This window comes from Lolium perenne, chromosome 3 (assembly GCF_019359855.2).
Source record: "Lolium perenne isolate Kyuss_39 chromosome 3, Kyuss_2.0, whole genome shotgun sequence".
NCBI classification, from domain to species: domain Eukaryota; kingdom Viridiplantae; phylum Streptophyta; class Magnoliopsida; order Poales; family Poaceae; genus Lolium; species Lolium perenne.
Genome location: NC_067246.2, coordinates 47,293,807 through 47,307,942, shown reverse-complemented (window position 1 = coordinate 47,307,942; position 14,136 = coordinate 47,293,807). Strand labels below are relative to the sequence as shown.

At 41.6% G+C, this 14,136-nt stretch overlaps 1 long non-coding RNA gene and 1 pseudogene across 1 annotated transcript; one reads left to right on the top strand and one right to left on the bottom strand.

The window, feature by feature from the left end:
• Window positions 1-56: 56 nt before the first annotated feature.
• LOC127338188 (uncharacterized) lies at window positions 57-3,383 on the top strand. Its single transcript, XR_011754003.1, has 3 exons — window positions 57-672; window positions 921-965; window positions 1,990-3,383. It is a non-coding gene; the product is annotated as an uncharacterized lncRNA (long non-coding RNA).
• A 3,139-nt stretch (window positions 3,384-6,522) lies between these two features.
• Window positions 6,523-12,665, bottom strand: LOC127339283 (uncharacterized; annotated as a pseudogene).
• Window positions 12,666-14,136: the final 1,471 nt, after the last annotated feature.

Here is a 14,136-nt window from a genome sequence, read left to right as displayed (position 1 = left end):
CTTTGAGAGAGAGAGGGCCGGAGAAACAAAGGGACTCATTTCCCCTCTATCCCTCCTCCATTCTCTGTTCCTTCCTTGGCTCCCTCAACGACGGAGGCAAGGCACCGGTCGTGCGCGGCTCCGTCGATACCGCCCGTCTGCGTTGATCCCGTGTCCGAGGGCGGCTGCCGCTGCACTCCGGCGATCCGGCCACCACCACGCGCCGGCGGGCGACGCAGGCCATGGTGGGTTACGGCTGCCATCGTCCTCCATGTGCAGCTCTCTCCATGGGGAGCCCTCCTTCCCGGTGTCCTCCATGGGCCGCTCCGCCGCCGCAGGCTTCCGACGACTTTGCGGGAAACAACTCCACCCCTGCGCGGCCGGTGAGGCGCCTCTCCTCTTATCGCTCTCACTAGAACGGTCAGGATGGGGGCTTGGAGGCAGAGGATCGGGGGCCGCGGAATACTGTTAGGTCGCGGGAGCATCATGCGGCCAGGTCGCGAGCACCAGCAGGCGCCGCGGCAGGCGAGATCGCGGGCGGAGGTCCTGGGCGAGGCCATGACGGATGGAGGTCATTCGCAGCTGCGGTGTAGGCGGCGCTGCATGTCGAGATCGATGCCGCCTCCTGGACAGGGAAGGGCAGCAACTACCATTCTCCTGCCCGCATTTAGATGGAACATGGAAGGGACACAGGTAAAGATTTGATTCACTTCATTTTCATGCCGTTGTGTATCTAACCCGATGGGAGGTAGGAGAGGAAGTGGGTCTAGGCAGCATGGTTGCAGTTGCATCTGACAAAATCGATTGTTGGTCACAATAGTCCGTCATTGCAAAAGCAAAATGGATGGGTTCTTCTTAGTTACTACTCCGTAATTTTTTTTGTTGTATCTCCTGTTATCTTGCATCATAAATGGAATGTTAAGCACGTGTGACGAATGCAGATTTCCAGGCCTAGGAGCGGCCTTTCTCCGCTTTCCAGTTGCAAGGTAAAAGATGGATTTATTGACTGGTTTCCGTTCAGATAATGTATAAGTATATCGACCAGGCTTTCTATTGTTAATGTGCATTGGCCATGTTCAAATCGTAATTGAACACTCAACATGTACAGTGCTCATGTGCCTTTTTTACTACAAGAACTTTCCAACCATAGGATGTCACTATAACAATATGTGATTCAGTTGGAGGTTCTGCATTTGATGCACAATATGAATGAGCCGTGGTTTATGAAATTTCATGTTAATTATTCATTTCCAGGCACTTTGGAAACACCATTTTCATGTTTGGCGAAGCAATAAACTATATGCATGGTATAGTATGTAAGAAAATTTAGAGAAATATTTTGTGGAACTTGCAACCAATAGTTAATCGATCAATGCGATGGCTCACTAACGCCGCAAACTGCACAATTCTTTGTGGAGCTATTCTCTACAACATAAGATTTGCTCAATGATATTCACTATATGCTGAAGTTTTACCTGAATTGGTTACTTTTATTGGTATCTGTTTCAAGGATAAAGCTGTGGAGAATTGAACGGAGACTCCAAGAAGTATCGTTTTAGTCACTGCAGCTACCATACTGATCTATAGAAATTATATGTTATAGAAATACTAGATTAGGGTTGAGTGGATGCAAGTTTTATTGTTTCCCCCTATTTCATTTTAGCCACTGCCGGGTTCTACAAGAATGCTATCAAGTCTCTTTCATTTTTCTCACTGCATGGTCTGATCTTTGTTCACATTTTCTTTGGCTGTCGTTGGAAAATGGAACAAGATGATGGACAAAGTTATGTGGTTACATTGCATAATTCTGGCTCACAAGAAACTTTAGTAAACCTGCATTTGCTCTGCTCAATAAACCACTGTGTTGTGGAGTTCCTTATCTGGATGCATGGTTATTTTTTTTGAAACAAGTACTAACATTTACCGTCATTTACCCCAAACCCAAATATTCAAATATGAGTAACTTGGACATATCTGTTGAAATAGTGAAATTGTTGTTGGTTTTATCAGGAATTAGAGAACCATAACTCCAGGAAGGCAACAACCCATGACAAAAGTTGATCTGAAGGTATATGCCACATGCCACGCTTAATTTCTAATTAGATCATAAGTTGTGCATTCTGTAGATCAATTTGAAAGGCTTCTGCAATTAAAGACACTGGTGTCAAACTGTTCATTGTTCAAATGTGAATTGTCATGCTATATAAAGCAGCGGAGGACAATCCCACAAAAAATACGCTCTCTGAAAATTATCTAGCCCGCTGCTTTATGCAATGCTATGCATTTTCAATGTTACTCTTCTGTTTGCTCATTTTGTTGCTGATGTACAAAGAGCACAATTTTATCACGTCCTACTGTGCTTCATTCCCACTATAAGTCAACTAGCAGGATTACCTTTTTCTTTCATCATGGTACGAGGTTGACACATGTTAAACTGAGTCCAAGATCACATTAAGAAAGATTGTTCATGTTAGTTTTGGGTCTTCAAAATGTCAACGCAAGAGTATATGAGACTTTATACATGATCGCTTAATGCATGGTCTACTAGGTTTAGCCTGGAATCCTAGATCTTCATGGAGACAATATCAGTAAGTTCATTTCATACTGCATAATGTAAGTTTTCTGAAACTCAGTTCCTTATAGTTTCCATTTGTGTGTTTAGCTTTCACCATTATAAAAGAGCATGTACCTAACTAGAATTGTTCTGTTTTCATGAAACCAAACGGTGGACGGTAGGGCCCATGCACTAGATGTTTCCAGAGGAACCGAACATATCCTAATCGGGAGAGGCGTGCAAAAATCAGAAGGAAGGAGGTCTTGGAACCAGTTACCGGTTGTCCATTTACATATAAAAAGAGGCAAACGGAAATTATCTATGGACTGAACAGGTAAGAAACGTAAGAGGAGGGTATGTGTTGCTAGCTATTTGGACGAACGTGAGAGAAAATAGGCCATCTACAACAACCAAATCAAGGAGGGATTGGCTAAAGTGTTTAGCTTTTATATAGGCTATTATGAGCTTGTTCTTATGCATGGTAAGAGAAAAAGAGATAGAAAGCATACTGAATTATATAGGGAAGAGCTCGGTCGACGCTGCTGATGTTGTGGGCTTGTGCTTGTGCTTGTGGTATAGTATCATGTTTTGTGTCTGTTCAATTTGTGTTCACTGCATATTTGGAAAAGTCTGAGGCAAAACTACATTACTAACATGAGTCTATCTGAAGGTCACGAGTTGAACATTGTAGATACCAAGATTGATATGGGGATAGAGTTTGAGGAAAAGGTCGAAAACTCAAATGGTAACAAAATTTAAAAAATAGAATGCCCAGTTAGGAGTTTGCTACAGTATCACGATCTACAACTTAGAAGGAATTAGTAATCTGCTCATTGGATGTATTTGTGAAACCTTGGATCTTGTGTACTTATATAAAAGTCAAGTGCACAAAAGTAGGACATGGATCCTCCCATTGAGTGCCTTATAACCGTGTCGCTGGTGTGCAGATATGTAGTTCGTGACGTGAGAACATTACCTGTGATGGCTAGATATAAAGTTCTATCATTGTAGGAGTCAGCTTAATTTGGGGTCTTCACAAAATTAATGTGTCCTAAAATATGTCTTGATTTACCACAATAACTTTTGTGCCAGCTTCAGCGCAAAGAATTTCAAAACCAGCTTTGCCTAAAAAAATATGCTTAACAATGACAGGCATGAAAAGTGAGGTTCAGAAGTAATTAGTTATACAAGACGTTCAGAAATTTCAGTAAAATGATATGCTTCTTAGATAGGTTCATTGCTCAAGTGGACGTACTGTTTTAGCATGCTGGCTTAATTAAGAAAGATGGCTACAATTGACCTCACGAGTATTTTATACTACCCGTCCCAAAGCTTAAGGTTTATAATTTTTTTGAAAAATCAAACCAAATAAAGTTTGACCAAACATTTAGAAGAATATATCTACAAATATAATATTTTTTAGATACCACACGAAAACATATTTCATTATCTATCTAATGATATTGATTTTATATTTTGCATGTTAATAATTTTTGGTAAAAACTTAGTCAAACTTGACATAATTTGAATTTCTAAAAATAATATAAGCCGTTCTATCATTGTAGGAGTCAGCTTAATTTGGGTCTTCACAAAATTAAGCTGTCCTAAAATATGTCTTGATTTACCACAGTAACTTTTGTGCCAGCTTCAGCGCAAAGAATTTCAAAACCAGCTTTGCCTAAAAAAATATGCTTAACAATGCCAGGCATGAAAAGTGAGGTTCATAAGTAATTAGTCATAAAAGAGGTTCAGTAATTTCAGTAAAATGATATGCTTCTTAGTTAGGTTCATTGCTCAAATGGATGTATTATTTTAGCGTGCTGGCTTAATTAAGAAAGATGGCTACAATTGGCCTCACGAGTATTTTATACTACCTCTTTCCCAAAGCTTAAAGTTTATTTTTTTTTGAAAAATCAAATCAAATAAAGTTTGACCAAACATTTAGAAGAATATATCAACAAATATAATATTTTTTTTGGATACCACACGAAAATATATTTCATCATCTATCTAATGATATTGATTTTATATTTTGCATGTTAATGATTTTTGATAAAAACTTAGTCAAACTTGACATAATTTGAATTTATAAAAATAATATAAGCCGTTCTATCATTGTAGGAGTCAGCTTAATTTGGGATCTTCACAAAATTAAGGTGTCCTAAAATATGTCTTGATTTACCACAGTAAATTTTGTGTCACTTCAGCGCAAAGAATTTCAAAACCAGCTTTGCCTAAAAAATATGCTTAACAATGCCACGCATGAAAAGTGAGGTTCAGAAGTAGTAATTAGTTATAAAAGTGGTTCATAAATTTCAGTAAAATGATATGCTTCTTAGTTAGGTTCATTGCTCAAATGGATGTATTGTTTTAGCGTGCTGGCTTAATTAAGAAAGATGGCTACAATTGGCCTCACGAGTATTTTATACTACCTCCGTCCGAAGCTTAAAGTTTTTTTTTTTGAAAAATCAAACCAAATAAAGTTTGACCAAACATTTAGAAGAATATATAAACAAATATAATATTTTTTAGATACCACACGAAAATATATTTCATTATCCATCTAATGATATTGATTTTTTATTTTGCATGTTTAATGATTTTTGGTAAAAACTTAGTCAAACTTGACATAATTTGATTTTCTAAAAATAATATAATCCTTAAGCTTTGGGATGGAGGTAGTAACTCTTGCGTGGCTCTCAATCTTCGTCGTGAGTCAAACATAGTAGCATGATAGCCTCCAAAATTTTATGACATCCAAAGAATTCTATGGATCATTAAAAACCTATATATGGATAGAAGACAGCTTACCATTATCCAAAATAAATGAGGTTAATACCAACTATTAGTCATTTGGCTACACTCTTCTGTATCTTCTAATTCTACTTACTGGGGTCATCTTTTGGTACAAGTCTTTTCCTTCTCTTGCTGGATACATTTTAACTTGTACTTCAAACAAAAAGATGCATTGCCACACTTTTGAAGCTTAGGGCTTTTAATCAGGAAGATAAGGCTAGCTAGCATTACATGTCCAAATCTCTCAATCTGTATTGTCTATAATAACCTCAGATCTATATGTATTATTGCTTCTTTCAAACAATTTCAGTATATATGTGTTATAATGTTAAGTTACATTTCAGAATATCTGCCAACTAACCCACATTACTCGGGCCTTCTTGGAGAGATACAAACAAATATGGTGGTTTTATTGGTCGAATGAAAATTACCTTCAATTTTTTTATCAGACCAATGGAGCTTACAATTCAAAGAATAATGAGCCGAATAAAGGAAAATAATGGAAAAATTTACTGTTAACTAACATATCTCAAATGTTTGATTTGAACATGCAAAAGAATACTAATAGTTTTCTCCATCATGATTTCACATATACCATGAACTTCAATGCAATGGAAATTTAGGATTTCCTTATGTTGCTAAGTAGCGAGGTGAGTTATGGCATAGAAGTTGTAGACATTATAACACTAAGGGGAACTAACCTTGGATTCGTTAGTGCAGTGGTTAGGAGATTTGAGTGTCTCTGGTACATTTAAAGCGAATTTGTCTTCGTGTTGGCAGTTATATACATTTCTTTCATGTACACAAAACATGAAACATTCAGGGTTGTTTTGTCCCCATGGTCTCTTCGTATTGTGGCTCACAATTAATTTATAGACTCAATTTATGTTACGGTGTCCATGTGTGTCGGATGATCATTTTATAAGGATTATAAAGTGGTTTAGTTTATGAATAACAAAACTAAACATGTTATGACCCACATGAATGTGGCTCTCACTGAAATGCCAATGCAAATGACCACCATGTTTACCACGGAAAGGTCTAGCGCACTGTAGACAGCGCGGCGAAGCGCGCATGTCCATCTAGTAGTTCTTTATTAGGCGTGAAACTCTAGCTGTACTTTCTTTTTTAGTTCACAAGAATGAAATTGAGAGCAGTGAGATCCTTTGTCACTTCCTAGGACGGTTCATTCATTAGCAGATGATTATTTCGGTATCCTGACTGGCCTTGGAACGGAAGTACTCTCTGAAGCTCAACAAGGACCACTCTGAACACAGCGATGAGGAGACAGCTGCAGCTAGCACCGCGCTTGCGGATGTTGTAAAAACGCAGTCGTACGTCTGAACAAAGCTACTTCTTCCTTTGCCTTGCATTTGGTTAAGTATTTTTTGTTCAAGATCAACCAAGCCCTTCTTGCAAAGCCTTTGGGTCAGAGACCTCTGTACTGATTCATCTGGTGGACGGCCTCTTTTCATAGGTTCATCTGGAATGAGTAGAGCTACATCTGTGTTATTCTTCTTGTAGAAAGCATCGACGAGCCATGAATATAAACTGAAATTGGGTGAACATCCTGCAGAGATGCAAATCGGACATCGTTAGACAGCTGTGCCCAAATAACCAGTGAAGTACTGTAAAGAGTTAGTGACTGGTTGATTACAAGCTGACTGTTTTCTATTGTAACGTACGGATCACATGCTTAACTCAAAGTATTGCTTGGCGGTTAGACATTGAATTATCCATTCCTTACAAAGAGTAATCTGGAGTACCTGCAGACATCATCTCAAACAAGGCATCTTTGGCTTCATCTAGCTGGGTGCCCTTGTAGAATCCATGGATGGGAGCTTCGTAAGCGAACTGATCCAACTGCAACCCTGACTCCACCATCCTCCTCTTGACCTTGCACTTCGAGGCCATGTACCCCGTCTTGGAGTATGAGTTGATCAGCGTGTTGCACTGTCACATTGTCAGCCTGCACCTTCCTCTCATCCATCTCGTTAAGCAACCCATTGATCTCCTTCATATTGCCATCCCAGAGATTCCAAATAACCGCATTGTCCGTAGCCACACGCAGCAACATCCCCCTTGCCTCCATCTCCCCTCGCAGCCTGAACGCCTCCCCCACATCGCCCGCCCAGCAGTACACATACACCATGGTGTTCGGCTCCACTGTTGCCACCACCATGTCCCTGTGGAGCCGAGCTGCCTCCTTCATCTTCCCTCACTTACACATCCTGTGGATCACTTACATTTTGGACTTCCAGGTGAGGATGCCTGCCTCTACGTCTTAGTTCCCCATCCTCTCCCACGCGCACATCTCCTCGTACTGCATCCCCTTCCTGCTGTAGAGCGCGATCACGGTGCTGAACAAGAAGCGGTCCAGCGGCACGCCGGCCGCGTCCATGCTCGTCATGAACAACTTCGCGTGCGCGGCGTCCCCCCCCCCCCCCCCCGCCTTGAGGCACGCGTGCAACATGTCGTTGCAGACATGCGTGTTCACGGAGCCCCGGCGCGCGCCGTATCGTCGAACACGTTGCACGCGGTGGCCATCACCCGGGGCCTAACGAGCGCTGTGTAGGGTGGGCGTCGGGAAGAGGCCCGGCGCGCATGTGGTCGAAAACCCGGACAGCGTCGTGGGTGCGGCCGGACTGGGCGAGCGCGTGGAGGAGCCAGCTCGGGAGGTGGGGCTCGGCGAGGAGGGAGGGGAAGAGAGCGGGCGGAGGGAGCGGGCAAAGGGATGGTGGACACATCCCCGTCGGGCGGCCGCATCGAAGGGACGGGCTATTTTCTTCCGTGCCGGGTGGCTGTTCGATGAAATGCACTGTGCATGCGAAACTTCTCTGGCGGCGATCTCGCGGACAAACCTTATCGTAGCCTCGCCGTCGCCGGTGCATTGCAATATCTAACGAGAATGCGGCTTAGTAACAGATCAAACAAAGTGGATGACGACCAGCTTCTAAAATTGAATCCAAACTACCTATTAGCAAAGCTCATAGCAAGAATCGATGTCTCCAGGACGAGATCGCCACGAGACGCAAATCAGATTGATTCAAAAACGTCACCGTCTCTTCAGAATGAAACAACAGAAACACGATTCGTACGATGAACAACGGCGAAACTCGAAAACTACAAACTCTAAAATACTGGTAATAATTTATGCTCTAGAAATTTCTATAAGTACATCTTCAAAAAAGAAATTTCTATAAGTATGCTTATTTAATCATATACCAGAAATTGAAATTTAGATATTTGTTTGACTATACGCTTTATTCAACCCTATCATGATAAGAAATGATACACTCTATGAAGTTTTCAAAATAATGCAAGCATAAATTTTGTGTTACAAAATAATGTTCGAACTTATCACAACACAAATGCATTTTTACAATAATATAGATTATATTTGTATAATAAAGAGACCAATACTAATATTTAACGACATGGTTACATTGTTAATGATGGCAACTAAGTAAATTATACTCTCTAAAATTATATCATGATAAAAATCTTATAATGAATATAAAAGTCTAGTATAAACTATAGTTTTTTTTTTAAATTATACCACATTGGATGCCTCCATGTTTTTCGCTCAACATTAGTACGGCTGGACAGGGTATACAAGGGAGGATGAAATCCTGGGCCCCCCTAGGCATGAGCCCTATGCCATCATGCATGGTGGCCATGGGTCAGAAGGCTTAAGGTTTGACTTTGTGTTTGGCGATTTTGTCAGCATTCTGTATTATGGACCAAGTTTAAGCAGTAATACCAGTTCTTTATTAGGCGTGAAACTCTGAGCCTTAGCTGTAATGTTTTATTGGTTTCACGAGAATAAAGTTGGGAGCGGTGAGATCCTTTGTTAGTTTTCCAGGATGGTTCCTTCATTAGCAGATGATTATTTCGGTATCCTGACTGGCCTTGTAATGGAGGAGCCAACAAGTACCACTCTGAACACAGCGATGAGGAGACAGCTGAGCACCACACTTGCGGATGTTGTAAAACGAAGTCGTACGTCTGAACAACGCTACTTCTTCCTTTGCCTTGCATTTGATTAAGTATTTTTTGTCCATGATCAACCAAGCCTTCTTGCAAAGCCTTTGGATGAGAGACCTATGTACTAATTCATCTGGTGGACAAACTCTTTTCATAGGTTCATCAAGAATGTGTAGAACTGCATCTGTGTTATTCTTCTTGTAGAAAACATCGACGAGCCATGAAAATACACTGAAATTGGGTAAAAATCCTATGCAAATCGGATATCATTAGACTGTTGTGCCCAAATTATCAGTGAAGTACTGATTGTTTTCTATTATAACGTACGGATCACACGTTTAGTGACTGTTGTGTCCATCCTCGTCATGAGCGCCTCCGCGCGCCTGGAGTCCCTGAACATAAGGCGCACGTACAACATGGCGGTGCAGACATCCGTGTTCATGGCGACCCCGTCATGCGCCATATCGTCGAAAACCTTGCGCACGGTGGCCTTCATCCAGCCCTGGCGAGCGAGGTGTGGGCATGAGCAGCGGGGGCGAGGCCCCGCACCGCGCATGTGTTCGAATACCCGGAAGGCGTCATGCATGGGAGCGGCCGGACTGGGCGAGCGCGTGGACGAGCTAGCTCGGCACGTGGTCCTAGGCGAGGAGAGAGTGGAGGAAAGCGGGTGACGGAGGAAAAGGTCGCGCAGGAGGGAGCGGGCAAGGGATGGTGGCGCGGGTGCGGGGGAGGGAGGCGGCAGGGAACGGGAGAAGGTGAGAGCGCTCAGGGCAGCGGAGGGAGCCGGCGAGGAGGGATTCGACCCCAACGGGCGGCGGCATCGGATGGACAGGTTATTTTCTTCCGTGCGGGATGGCTGTTCGACGAAATGCACTGGACGGGCGAAAACAGGATTATTAGAGCATCTCACTCTATCACATCCCGCATATCCACCGAATCCACATAATAATCGTTCGTATGCGGTTTTCAGAAAAAAAATTTATACCATATCAAACACCATACGTCTGTTAAAACATAAATAAAAATTGTGGCTATCGATAAATGTGCGAAAACAGAATTATTAGAACTTTCCTTGTAACTCTTTCCTCTATCAAAGAAATCGTAGCTCTCCTGCGCTTCCTCAAAAGAAAAAAAGAATTATTAGAACTTTAAGCTCATGGTACACAAACTTCTCTGATGGCGATCTGGTAAACAAACCTTATCATAGCCTCGTCGGTGCATTGCAATATGTTACGAGAATGCGGCTTAGTAACAGATCAAACCAAGTGGGTGAGTGTGGCTCACGGCCATGTGTGTGTGCCTATTTAAGGCATTGCAATCAGCTTGACAGGACAAGGAGATAGAAAGAAAGAAAGTCGGGTTGCGTTAGGCAACCAACACTATTTTATTAAAACAAAAAAAGTGTTGGATGCCTCACTAAAAACAATTATGTCTTTGTGTTGTAGAGTGAGTTGTGAGAAGCAGCTCAAGGCAGAAAAGGAGGAGCTCCACCAATGAAGTAAACTATATATATGTTGTTGGAAGCATCTGATCTCGCTCCAATGGACGTCCGGCGTGTCAAATTGATAGTCACCGAGGTCGAATCGACATTACCCTGTCAATTTTGGATCCAATTTAGGATTTTTTTTTGGAAGTGTCTGGAAGAAATTGGAATGGAATCATATATATTCGTACAGAGGAAAAGGTTCTCTATTGATGCAAACGTTGTACCTAGAGGATAGAGGAAGAGAGAGAAATTGAAATAAAATAAATAAAGAATAAAGCAAAAAAAATTAAGTCGAAGATAGAAGAGCTCAGATTCCAAATGAAGAAATGGAAACTCGAAAAGGATCCTTCTGATTCTCAAAGAATAAGGGGCAAGGGGATTGATACCGAGAAATATTCACTGTCGACGGTGAAGGTCAATTTGTTAGAGTTTTCTTCAATGTTACATACGGTGTCACGAGTTGCTACATGTGTATCTTTTTGTTGTCTTAGTATATGGTCAAATTGTTAAAATGATGTATGTGTGTGTATGCTAGAGAGACTACTACAATGTTACATGTGTGCTCTCGTAATGTTGGATCAGTTACCAAAAAAAATTCATGTATTGATTCCTTTTGTTAGTGATTTTTAGATTTTGCTAAAAACAAATACGAATTTGATACATACTATATGTATTTTGCTACATAGGCATGTTTAAATTGCTACAGTATTTTTCCCCATACGTTGCGAGTTTTTAATATTTTTGGGAAAAAATGTTATAGATGAATGTTACATGCACACACAAAATAATCTACACGAGACGTTTTGGCTACATAATCGGACGCGCGGGATTTGGTCACTTAAGTGGATCGGAGGGCTACGAAGGCAGCTGATGATTTGCATTTTTGTAGCCAGTTGTAACCTATTTTTTGTCAAGAGAGAATTTTCCATCACCAGATGAACAACCGCGAAACTCGAAAAACTACAAACTCCAAAATAATGGTAATAATTTATGCTCTAGAAATTTCTATAAGTATACTTATTTAATCATATACTAGAAATTGTTATTTAGATATTAGTTTGACTATGCGCTTTATTCATCTCTATCATGATATTTAATAATGTAAGAAATGATACAGTCTATGAATTTTCAAAATAATGCAAGCATAAATTTTGTGTTACAAAATAATGTTTAAACTTATCATAACACAAGTGTGTTTTACAATAATATACATTACATTTATGTAATAAAGAGGTCAATACTAATATCTAACAACATGGTTGAATTGTTAACGATGTGAACTAAGTAAATTATACTCTCTAAAATTATAGCATGATAAAATGCTTATAATGAATACAAAAGTTTAGTATAAATTACAAAAAATTGCACCCACGCGTAGCATGCATGCACCCACGTCTCCTCCTCCCCGCCTTCCCCCAAGATCAACCTTTGAGTCAATGTAGAGCGCGTGTAGCCGTGTACTAGTGACCTTGTATATGCCCAATCAAACCTCAACCATAATCATCTAAGATCATGACATGTGAAGATATTTGAATCAATGTTGGTGCTTCATTAGGAACATGGATGTGGATCCATGTGTTAAGCAAAACATGCAAATCAGCGCCATCATCTGGACTAGCGATCGTCCTAGTCCAGCGACCGCCGTATGTAGCCTTCAGCATGGTGGGCTCTCTAGTCGAGAAAAGGCGCATATGTTTATTATCCGTGACGTAGAGAAATACAATGGCCACGTTCACTATGTGTTGCGTCAGGAGGACAAACTATTGGTAGGACTGCAGCGCGCAGGCAAAGCACGGCCTCCCGCTCCAAGGCTCTTAGGAAGAGATCTGTCATGGCCAATGTGGTCATTAAGAACGCCGTCATTGTGGTGCGCTCAAGAGGTCCTCGCAATGCATATCACAAACTACTCTTGATTTCGGTAGGAAATTTTACAACCTCTTGTAAATCATCATTTTATGCAAACCAATAAAAAGATAAAATGTGTGTAACTAGAGACACCTAGCACCAATAAGGAATGTAGAAGCACATGACAACAACATTAAATGCAAGCAAGATGGAACAGTTCAAGATTAGTAATTATGTGAGCGTGTGACATGCCTTGTCATCATTGCCAGATGACCCTCTCAAGCAATATCGCATACAAGTCACGCTCACGGGGGCAGCCGAGCCCCTGATACATCTCCAAATGTATCTATAATTTCTGATGTTCCATACTAGTTTTATGACAATACCTACATATTTTGTTCACACTTTATATCGTTTTGATGCATTTTCCGGAACTAACCTATTAACAAGATGCTGAAGTGACAGTTCCTGTTTTCTGCTGTTTTTGGTTCCAGAAAGGCTGTTCGGGCAATATTCTCGGAATTCGACGAAACAAAAGTCAAACATCTTATTTCACCGAGACGGACCAGAACACCGAAGGGGAGACGGAGATGGGCCAAGGGGGCCCCACACCATAGGGGGGCGCGGGTCCCACCCTGGCCTCGCCGCCATGTGGTGAGGGAGCCCTGGTGCCCCTCCGAGGCCGCCCTTCCGCCTATATATTGTCCTTGTCGCGAAAACCCTACACCAATTGACGAAACTCCAGAAAGACTCCAGGGGCGCCGCCGCCATCGCGAAACTCCGTTTCGGGGGACAGAAGTCTCTGTTTTGGCACGCCGCCGGGACAGGGAATTGCCCCCGGAGTCATCTCCATCGACACCACCGCCATCTTCATCGCCGTTGCTGACTCCCATGATGAGGAGGGAGTAGTTCACCCCCGAGGCTGAGGGCTCTACCGGTAGCTATGTGGTTCATCTCTCTCCCATGGTGTGATCTTTATATGATCATGAGCTTTGTATCACTATTAATCTATGTGCTACTCTAGTGATGTTATTAAAGTATTCTATTCCTCCTTCATGATGTAATGTTGACAGTGTGTGCATCATGTAGTACTTGGCGCAGGTTATGATTGTAATGTCTTGTAGATTATGAAGTTAACTATTACTATCATAGTATTGATGTGATCTATTCCCCCTTTCATAGCTATTGTTGACAGTGTGTATGCTATGTTAGTACTCGGTCTAAATTGCAACGATCTATTATGCACTCTAGAGGTTACTTTAATATGAACTCCGGATGTTGTGGAGCTTGTTTACTCCGGCTTGAGGTGTGCTTTTATAGCCCTACACAATGTATGGTGTTTGTTATCCAACAAGTGACATAGGCATCCCCAATGGGCCTGCCGGAGATGGTACCCGGGGTTTACTGAAGGCCCACGACCCGAAGGATAAGAAGAATTGGAAGCCCAAGTTGCTAGTTAAGGAAAACTAGAGTTGTATTAGGAGAGAAC